Source organism: Papaver somniferum, chromosome 2 (genome assembly GCF_003573695.1).
Source record: "Papaver somniferum cultivar HN1 chromosome 2, ASM357369v1, whole genome shotgun sequence".
Lineage (NCBI taxonomy): Eukaryota > Viridiplantae > Streptophyta > Magnoliopsida > Ranunculales > Papaveraceae > Papaver > Papaver somniferum.
The window spans coordinates 104698245-104709742 of record NC_039359.1 but is presented as its reverse complement, the minus strand read 5'-3'; the positions used below and the strand labels follow the sequence as shown (position 1 = coordinate 104709742).

Below are 11498 nucleotides of genomic sequence, written 5' to 3'. Positions count from 1 at the left end.
GAAGGAGTTAAATTGGAATTGCATGACTGTATCTTACTCATTGCTGGTGCTCCACTTGGTGAAGAATTGAAGGGGATTTTGATTCATGTGTATGTGGTCTTCCTCTTTTCTGTATTTCCTTTTAAGATTCATGATACAATTTGTATCTTATCTATCACGGACAGGTGAAGGTGGGAACCCGTTCTGCGTTACTCAACTTTGGATCACCAGTGGATGCATCTCAGCTATATAAATTACTCCATGCCCTTCATCCACATCCTCATTAGAAGAAAAATTAGCAGGTAGAGGTGCACCTGGAACATGTATGTTGCTCGGATTTTGTTGCTTTTGTCATACATACCAAAATAAATAGAATAGTAGCTTGGTGCATCTTCTCGATGTTGTTTACTTCTCTGGAACTGTTATCCTCAACTGGATAGATAGACCTCACCCTGTGTAGTTTCTTAAATGCCAAATGGCCTTATGTAGGCTCATGGGCATGCAGATAAGTAAAAGGTTAGCCTAATATTTACAGTTAGATAATGTGATTTTGTTAACTGATATTATTTTTTGAAAGCTTTATCGTTCTCCCAAAATCATGTAGACCTCTGAGGCAGAACAATTCTTTTTTCTACCACAAGTTTCCTGACTACCTGCTGCTGTGCGATATTGCTGTCTCACTGGAATACCCATTTCTTGCTTCATGCTACAAACAGACACCACCTGATACACAACTATTTTTTTCACCCTTAGTCACTATGTGGAAATGATAATCTATAGAGTCACAAGACTCATAAATTGTTATTATCAATTATTTTTCAGTTTTCTTTTGTGTATTACCTATCAGTACATATATGACGTTTTCTAATTTATTTATCATCGATTCTTACAGATTTGTACTCTACCTGGAAGCAGTGCAGCAAATATGTACTATTTGTAAGCATTCAGATATATAATCGGATTTGTAAGCAGTACGACAGATATGTACTCAGATTTCTAAGCAGTGCGACAGATATGTACTCAAATTTGTAAGCAGTGTAGCAAATATGTACTCGAATTTTTAAGCAGTGTACCAGATATGTACTCAAATTTGTAAGCAGTGTAGACACACACGTTTGGTAGTAATGAGCATTATGGACATTTTCATGTTTTAATTAATTTTGGACCTCCGGATAAAAAAAATCCGGTTGGACCCTACTATAAATAACTATATGGGCCTAGGACCAAACAAGAAATTTTCCCTATGAAATTTGTCGAAATACAGTCTATCTACCTCACTGTTGATTTCTCCTGGACATCCGTAAGATATTGGGAAGAGTGGAAATCCGACACATTTAATTTTTGATCGACATAATGATTCATATCTTCGCGGGATAGTATCAAATGTCTTGTCTTATGTAAATATGTTATGCGGGAGTTCGCGAAATTCTATCCTTAAATCTTATTATCATCACTTTTCCTTTCTTTTCATTTTTCTTTTGGTGTACTTTTCTTTTTTCTTCTGGTATAAGGTGGTATGATCCTGTTGCGTCCTCTCTTTTTTTGATCAATATGTCATCTTCTTTGCCTATCAAACAAAAGAATCTCTAGATGTTTTATTTCCGCATTATTGCATAATAAAGCACCCCAGACCACAACGGAATAGTGCTTTTCTAATAACTTGCACCAATTCCAAATTCGCACTAAAAGTGATCCGCATCCTAGTTAGCAATTCGGGATACGGATAGTAGTTCGGGACAGCATACGTACGGGAATTATACGAATTCAGATAGGTCGGATTCGGTCAAAAATCCGGTCAACGGTTCGTTGTTCAGACAGTAGTTCGGAACGACATACATACGCGTATATTCGTTTTATAAATGTGAGTTCGGCACTTAAAACTCGGCTTACATGGATGATAAATTGATAAGTATTATGACCTTATTACGAGACTACTTTTATTTGTATATGATTTATAAGATGGAAAAAAACATTTTAGCATGATTATTTAACAAGAAGTAAACAATTTAATCGCATAAATGTATTATACAACGAGTATACAAAGTTTTAAACAAAAATTAACACATAAAACACTGGTTAAACAACTACCAATAGAAAATTTTAACTGAATAATTGTATTTAAATATAAAGTATATATAAAATCAAACAAAAACCAAGTAATAGAACTCTGGTCAGAAAATTAACTATGGGAGAGCGAGGTTGGGCGCGAACTAGGTTCGAAGCTCTAGTTCGGAAATATCATTTGGATTCGGTCAGTTCGGATACGTTCGCGAATCATTCGTGAGGTCCATATAATTCAGGAACTAGATTCGGAGTTTAAATAGTTTGAAAGTATCATTCAGATTCGGTCAGTTCAGATATGTTCGTGAATCATTCCGAAATGATTCCGAGAATTACTAACTAGGATCCGCATATGACAAAAGTCAGCCTTTAACAGCTTGAATATTTACGCATCCATACTGGTCCCAATCTAGGTCTTTAGGCTTTCAAGTCTTTCATTAACTTCTGTCATTTTTGCCTTGGAATTTATGCATTTGGAGATACCATGATGATACCCCATTACTTGGACTTATGAGCCAACAACCTTGAAATCTACTACGGTTGACATTCTTTAGTTATGACCTACTGATGATAATGTATGGTCTTCCGTTTATATAGAAATATCTTGCTTTTGGAAGGTATTCTCGGCTTCATGTAATTTTTGGAGCAAACGATAGTTACGGTACAAGATAAGAGAACTTTATCAAAGGTCTCAAATGTCCAATTGTAAAGAATGGAACAAAGAAAACGAAATACAAACACGAGTAAGAGTTAAACATCCATTAATTGGCTGTCGCCTGTCGCTCTCTCGCTCTTATTTGAGATGGGCTCATCATATACCCCAAAACATTTATTTTCATATGGTATTGGTAGGTTGTTATTGCTCATGAGTGCAGCTCATCAATGTTACACCGAGACAGCTGCAACACAAACCCACTGACCGACGAAGAGTTTATCGCATTGAAGATTAGGGTTGATTCCTAAGAACACGTCTGTGGGGACATTGAAATCCTGCATAATGTCAAAGCATGTGTCTCCACTAGCGACCCCTGTGTTACTCTCGCATTCAAGTGTTGGGACGGTGATGGCCTTCACTGCTTTCCCTAGCCCTATTGTTCATTCATAAGTCAGTGTTTCATACTACATATCAACATCCTAGAATATCATGCGTCTACACTAAAATTAAAGTCTTACATATGCTTCTCATGTGTCTGTAGTTTCAAATATGCAGGCCCATACCAGGTATCATCCATAATGGTTGGATGCGACCTAGCCCTGACAATGATTTAAATTCTGGATTCGGGTTGTTTAATAGTGTCTTCCTAGCAGGACAAAGCCAGGGATTTGCGAGTATGCTTGTTAAAACGCATGCCGATATATAACAAGATAATGTTATTTACAATGTGTCAGTATAAGGAAAGCTAGACTCATCCAATGATTAATCAAGGCATCGGGTCCACATCTCATGCAGCCATTTGACAGGGAAAGGGTTAGCCAAATGATGCTGTGCACATGCATTAATACTAAAACTTACCACGGCCAAGGAATTTAGCATCAGCGATGGACAAACTGATCACAAGGATAACCAACATCAAGACCAAGTTGAAAAACATGGTTGTTCCTTTGCTGCTTAGTTTACCCATGACTAGCGTTCGCTAAAATCCTTGCTTCAGAGTACGGCGATAAAAAAAATTCTTTGACTGGTTTAGTTACTCCTGAAATCTCTAGGATTTTTGTTTCTCAAGTAACAAGACGGATTAACTATATATACACCATTGTACAGATGTTGTATTGATGATATGCAATAACAAATGGGAACAAGATGTAAGCATGCAGCCGGCTCCGCTCATATGCAGATTTTACTACATAACAAAACAAGTTGTGGCGGTTTTACTTATCTGACTTTAACCTTTTCTATTTTTAGGCCGTCTAATTCGAATATTTTGGTTAAAAGGACCGGGACATCTCAATTATAGAATGTTTTTCCGATGGCGACTTTTCCTTCCGGAGTTAGTCTGCCCGTAATGTGAGCCATACGGAGTAGTTATCTCCAGATTCTCCACATTACGGACTAATCACTTGATCAGATATTTCATTCTTCACGATTTGCTTTCAGTAGATTCAACTCTATAAGTACGCATAAACCTTAAAAATGGCCCATGGGTATAGCCGAAGAGGTTTTAAATTTTGAGCCCAAGACTGGTCGTGTTCAAGGCAGAAATGCAGCTTTATCTTTATTGTTGTCATTGTCTTGACCAGCGCATTTAAGCTAGTACACTAATTACTTAACCATGGGAACATATGGTTAAATTGTAAACCAAATTTCTTCAAACAGATGTTGATGACATTCATCTTGATAGAGTGAGGTCAAGGAGGAAAGTATTTTCCGTTTCGTCCTTTGTTTGTGAGGTTGTTTTGAGCTGTAGTTGGGGTCTGTTAAAATGCATCTGCCTTGGTTTCTCTGTTAAAAGACTTTTCTGCATCTGGCCGGCTGTAGGGCGTAGGCCTTGTCATATTTGCTGTAATCGTGCTACATCTCAAACGAGCTGTTTTCGATCAATATGCTTTCTATTGCCTATCAAAAAATAACTAAATGTTACCTTCATTTATATATTTTGAGACTATCTAGTTCTTTCCATCCAACACTAGTAACCCATTATAGAGCTGATTGCTATTTATGGAGATTCATCTTATACGTAATAGGTAAATACATCTCTTTGAAAAGCTTTTATCCCTGCCAAAAAATTGTTTGAGATTTTCTGAAAGCTAAAAATTTGCACAGGACAGTAGGCAGTACAAGTTTCTTTCTGTTGTAAAAAAGTTAAGCTTCCATGGTTCATTGCAGTGTGGCATAGAACTAAATTTTAATAGTTTAGTATATTTTTTCTCGTCGAGACCATTCTGCCAGCGTCAACTACTGCAGCTTTTGTGGCTCCAAGATATATCATATACAGTGTTTGCGGCTACGCTTCTGATATTTTCTCCCTCTTCCTTTTATTTTGCTTCACACAGAGATTCCATTGGCATACCCTCCTGCAAACACAATTGACCAATTGAAGGAATTATAAGTGGTGCACAGTAAGTAATGTATCTTAAAGTATTTGTTTTGTTAGCTGTTCCACTATTCTCAGATTATGCTTTGCATAAGATTGCAAACTACGAAACTTAAATCAAGATAGGAAGATCACTGTGCTTATAAAAGACTAAAAAATGCCAAGAAGAGCATTACACCAACCACTATGATAAGAATAAGTTTCATGCACAAATCCAATGAGTAAATTTCAATCTGAACAGATCGTGCAGAATTGCAGACTTACAATTCCTCAAATTCTGAATCTTCCCTGAAACCAGGTTCCAAATATGCAGATAAATGGTTAACAAAAGAGCAATGCTAAATGAAAAGCACAAATGCATCCAAGCGCAAGTTACTGCGGCATATAAAGGTATATACTGAAAGAATTTTAAGCATCTAAATATACCTTGAGCAGCTTTCCTCCAAGGCGTGCAAACTTCCCTGGGTGCTTGACGCACTCCACCACTTCCATGAATTCACAATTTAAAACAAGTTACTCAATGCAGGGAACAAATAAATTTAACAACAAGATATTTTACAATTTAGATAGATTGCTAGATGAAAACATGCATTGCTAACATTACACCAGTTATATCAATTTCAAGTACTTCCATTCCAATAACAAGTATCTAGCAGAACTTCTAAACAACACCAATACCTGCAGTTCCTAAAGACAAAAAGCTGGAATAAATTCAACAATCAGGGACGAGCTTTGTATTCAGTGATGGATCGAATACAGCTGCAGAAGAAGTTTCATACAACAATTTCATGAATCGCGATTATCTCCCGTTTGCCAAAAGTATCTTTAGTCTTAATTAACATTTACTGAGGCCTTTTACAGGAACTTACAAAGATCTGGTATTAATTTTTATATATATGGCTTCGAGTGATTGATAAAAAGTGAGTAACACTGATCCAATAAGAACAACTGGCAAAAGGGAAAAATGAACGAGTAATCTAAAATGAAATAACAAGAATCACACTACATATTCTAACAGAGAAAATGAATGAGCGAAGAATTTTCACAGATACCTCTGAAGTGGCGGCATATAATAACTTCAAAAACTTTACAGTGTCTACCTCATCTCCTCTGACTTGATAGGTCTGTCATCGCAGATTTGACGTGCAATCCTCCCAAGAGCTTCTCAAATTCAGCTTCCGCCTCGGCGGATCTACTTTTCTGTTCCACCCCAATAGAAACCAAGATATATTTGTGTTGAATTCAAATGGGTCATGGATATAACTATCAGAACAAACGTGCAAAGGAGTTAAGACTAGATAATGTCTGGAGCAGAGCTGAATTGGCAGATCTCTGTCTTGATTGTTTCAAACATATTGTTAACAATTAAAAGGTTTAAGTTTTTTAACAAGGAAATTCTCATTCAAAACATTAGGAGAGATTGCGGAACATTTTTACAGGACAGTCGAGAGCCAAAAAAAACATGTAGCAAACAGATGTAGATCAAAGGAAAACGAGAATCCCTTAGGAGGGCAAAAATAAGGGTTGACATACTGATCTTATGAGCCATTGAGGACTCTCCCCACAGGACACCATTGCAAGAGCCAATATTGAGCAGGAAATGCAGATGGATCAGCGAAAAGCATATCTCAGTCCTATATAGAGATGCAACAGACGGACCAATACCTATTCCTGTTCCAACTAGAAACCTCCCAAGAAGCATACCTTTCAGGCTTTGCATTCTCCCCATGCAAGCATATATGGTCAAAGAAATTTTTTCTAATAAGCTTCACTTGAACTTATATAAAAAAGAAATCAAATAGTTAAGAACACAAGGATTTTACCTTAGAAAAGGCCCAAGAATCTATATTAAAGCACTCAACTGGAAACCCCTACAGCATCTGATAAACCACTTACAATGGACCCAAGAAATGCACCATCAGAAAATGTACTTGCCACCAGATCCTTAAGTCATCATCAAGAAAAACAAAACAACTACACTTATAAACATCGACTATAGTAATGTCAAGTTGAATTAACAGTTTAATTAGAATCACTGCAACACAATTTCATTACTCAAAATCAGTGAATGATATTTAGTCTTAGGATAAAAAACAACAATAATTGGGACTTCAAACAGGAATAATCCAAAAATAGAAAAATATGGCAAAGAGAGGTGTGGATACAAGCAATTGCCATGAAGACTGAATCACCCAAATTATCACAATCAAACAATAGAAACCTCTTAGTCGAAACCGAACAAATTTCTAGGAAATTGCAAGATAAGAATTTAGAAAGAGTTGAAAAACATAAAAGAAATGAAATTGATGTTTAATTCTTCGTGGAAAAGATCCCACTTTATAATTTCCAGTCTGACATAAGGAGAGAAGATAACAGGCACACTTCTAGGCATATTTTTGGTGCCGTCATTAACTTACAGTTCTAAGTACCGTCTGATGCCTTTCTATAAGTTTGGAAATGTCCTTGGCTTGTTAACTGATGTTTTTCTTCTCTTTCGCATGTGTCTTTTCTTTCATAGCGGAGTATACCATTGCCCACAGGTTTCTCAACAGAATGATGATGATCTCGTGAATTACTATCCTCGGATGATGATGCATCTGTATCCTCACAGCGATCATGAAGGAACATGCCTGCAATCTTGTCCATAAATCTTCTAACACATCCCGCCTTTTTCTTTGGTTGATCAGCCTTGGAATATCGATTCCTCCTTCTAATTGGGTAGTCCTCCTCTTGGGAACTACTGTATGATGTGGAACTGCTGGTGCTACGTGGTAGATCGACCTTGGAATATCGACTCCTCCTTCTGGCTGGGTAGTCCTCCTCTTGGGAACTATTGGATGATGTGGAACTGCTGGTGCTACGTGATCCAACAGCATAGCACGATGTGGACCCATTAATGCGACGGTGATCCAACAGCATAGCATGATGTGGAGGTGAATCCAACTCGTCGCTACTAGCATACGACCCCATGGAGTTTGTAGTTTGAGTTTGAGAACCAGTTGAGGCTGACCATAATGCTCTGACTCGGTTTTTCATTTCTTTCCTTCAAAGAACTTTATCATCCCCTATATGATCAGCAGCTTTAAATCTTTGTATGACATCTAGTTCAGTCATCACCTTCGCCGCTGCGGTCTTGAGCTTTTTAATTTTTCCACAGTTAGAACACCTTTTGGCCTCCATCACTCCATCTTGTTGTTGTTTTTCAAAATTCAGAGAGGGAGCGCTTGATGTCCCCAACTGTCTGTTTAATTCAGAAATTTAAACAAAAACATAAACTATAACTCTAACCTTTACTTTTTAGCCAATGCATCATGTAATTCATTTGTCATAGAACCTTGAGTTACATTTTCTATGTGAGAAATCAGGTAAATTTTGCAATTTAATCATCTAAAAGTCTGTTCTTCAATATCGCTACCCCATGTAGCAGACATCATAAACTGGTTCATTTCATTAGTTCTAAAATGATTGTTGCCCAAAAGAAAATCATGAATAACAATTATAAAAAAGCAAAAACCTTGTCGAATGCACATACCTTTACGTGAGACTGAACCAGTTCTGTATCAGCATTGTCTAAAGCCGCTTTCAAAGCAAGCCTTACATTCTCATCAGCTAACTAATCACCAGAACGGATTACAAACAACACAAAACAAAATTAGGAGTCTGAAAAGGAGTAAATCAAAATTCAAATTGGAGTAACAAGAAATGACAACGATACGCACATGTTGTTCAAGTTGGTATAGGTTTTGCAAGGTACTAAACCTTTTTAAAAATGATGGAAGATCTTCAACAACTATATCCATATTAACTTCTTCACAGTTCTGCATTTGAAGATTGCTGGGGATAAACAAAGAATCCAAAATAGAAAACATATTGAATGATGCATAATTCTTATATACATGGATGGATGTGAATGTGTTGAGCCATGAATAGTCACAATGTTTCATGGAACATCACAATGGCTCCAGAAATAACTAGATCATTTCCACTATGATAATGCAAACATTGCGAAGTTTCATCAAACAACGCAATGGTTCAAGAAATAACTAGATCTTCTCTACTTCAATAATGAAAAGGCAATATATATAAGATCTACTCTAGATTGTTGAATTGGGATGCAGTCGATTCTAGGTTTGGACTAAATCATCAAAAATGTATGTTACATTCTTTAATACTCCCCTACTCATCTGTTCCAAACCAAAACAAAATCAATAACAAAATTCCATTATTCCAATTATCAACTAAACCTATTACTTCTCATAATCATAATGATCAACAACATCATCCAGAAGTTTACCGAGAAATTTAACGTCAATTAAAAATACCGAAGAAGAAGGTGATAATATGAATTCAAGAACTGCTACTGAATCACAAGAAACCCATGTTAATGAAAAATCAATAAAATCAAAAACCCAAGAACCCATGTTAATAGACAAAAATCAAGAACTGAACTAAATTACCCAAGAAGATTATTGAAGAAAGTGAAAGGCCTCCTGAAATTTGTGATCATTTCGATGGAAAATGGGTATTTGAATTTCTCATCGAACAAGTTACCACTAGCACCACCAAAATTGCAGATAGAATCTTCATGGGTTTCCGTATTCCTCCCAGTTTCAACAGGTACGATTGAACTCTTGGTGATGAACCCATTTGTTCTTTTCTGTGTTCTTTTTTGTTAGTAATTCGATGATTTCTTAGGTTAGTTAAATGGATTTGAGCAATGGAATTGATCGGATTTTTGATGAAAAAAACAAAATATATCACGTCCGTGTCGATTACACTCTACTTCCACCGTATTCTTGCGGTGCAGCTTCTTGCACTATTGGTATAACAAGGTAAAGGTGGTTTTGCCATGAAATTGTGAAAAATTCTACTCCGTCCGTCTCGATATAAATGGGGAGAACTAAAATTCTTTAATCCATATAGTCATAAAAACAACTATAACGTGATTTCTTTTATATTTATCCTTATTAAAGAGCATGATGTTAACAAATTTAATTAATGTTTTTAGTAATTTCCAAAGAACAATTCCACTTTTCACTAAATAAATGTATTGGAATTGATGAGGATAAATCAGAGAACATTAGAAAAATTTATAAAAATCAAATTTTTCTTATTCTAAGAAAATCCACTTTTTCGCCTATATATATATATATATATATAGGAGACGGAGGGAGTATACATCATTACTGAATTTATGGTGTGGTTCATTCGATAAAGAGAGAGATACAATTTTTGTTTCCTTGGGCGAGTGTGCTCTTTTTATGTAACCCGTTATAGGGGCCGCATGGTTTATTAGAGGGGCGACATTCTAATAGGACAAAAATGGTCATTACATGATCATTCAAGGTGTCTCTTATAAAAAAACTGGAAATGACAAATTAACCCTCATAATTGATAACCTAGTTTAGTGATGATAATCAAGTTTAATGTTAATGATTAATTTCACTTATATTAACTCAAAATCAAAACAAAATCAGATTTTAGAGTTTTTAAAAAAAAATGGAGATGGTAGAGAAGTTTTAACCCAAAGTGAAGGTCAATCTCAATCAATTGAAGAAATTAACCAACAAAGCGAAAACCCAATACCTGAAAATGACCAGATATACTTCTAAATTAGTCCCAACTAGCTTTTTGTTGCTCAAATACGTAAAAAAAATAAATTTCTTACATTTTTCAGAGCTAATTACGGTTGGCATTTTGCTCGTAACCAACCGTAATTCATAATTACGAACCGTAACTATGAATTACCAACCGTAACTGGTTAAATTTGGGGAAAACCCAATTGTAAAACCAGTTATGGTTGGTAACTAAATGCTCGATACCAACCGTAACTGAGTTACGGTTGGTAAATGAAAATGGTTACCAACTGTAACTGAAGAAAATTCTCGGATATAAGAACATACGGTTGGTAATTGAACTATTACCAACCGTAACAACATCAAATTCTCCAGTTACGGTTCGTAATAGAGTTAAAATCAACCGTAACTCACATAAACCCAGAAATCTGAATTTCAATTTTCACCTAAAACCCTAATTTCTGATAGAAATTAAACTTAAATCGAACAAAATAAACTAAACCCTAACTGGGTTTTTCATAACATACCTCGTATAAGTCATTATACTTGATTAATTTTCGAGTCACTGATTAATCGAAGACGATGAAATTTTGAGTTTTAGTGGAGGTTACGGTTGATGGGAGGAGATGAGAAGAAGAAAGAAAACAGATTTTCAATTTAGTTTTGATTTAGGTTAAAATATGGGAAGGGTAATCTAGACAATTTACAAAACCATTTGGACACCTCCTAACTAACTAGAGGGACACTATTATCACACTGCCGTCCCTCTAATAAACCATGCCACCCCTATCACAAGATACCTTCTTATACTTTAATCAGTGGAGCCTTTGCTTTGTATAGAAATGTAGAG

At 35.9% G+C, this 11498-nt stretch overlaps 1 long non-coding RNA gene across 4 annotated transcripts; it reads right to left on the bottom strand.

Moving 5' to 3' along the window:
* Positions 1–4731: 4731 nt before the first annotated feature.
* On the bottom strand, positions 4732–9978 carry LOC113348660. Of its 4 annotated transcripts, none has more exons than XR_003359751.1 (6): positions 9530–9978; positions 8792–8890; positions 8605–8685; positions 5499–8313; positions 5255–5360; positions 4732–5052 (listed from the first exon to the last, which is right to left on the bottom strand). It is a non-coding gene; the product is annotated as an uncharacterized LOC113348660 (long non-coding RNA). The 4 variants fall into 4 exon arrangements; XR_003359753.1 differs by lacking the exon at positions 5255–5360 and having other exon boundaries at positions 5499–5557; positions 5751–8313; XR_003359754.1 differs by lacking the exon at positions 9530–9978 and adding an exon at positions 9367–9517.
* Positions 9979–11498: the final 1520 nt, after the last annotated feature.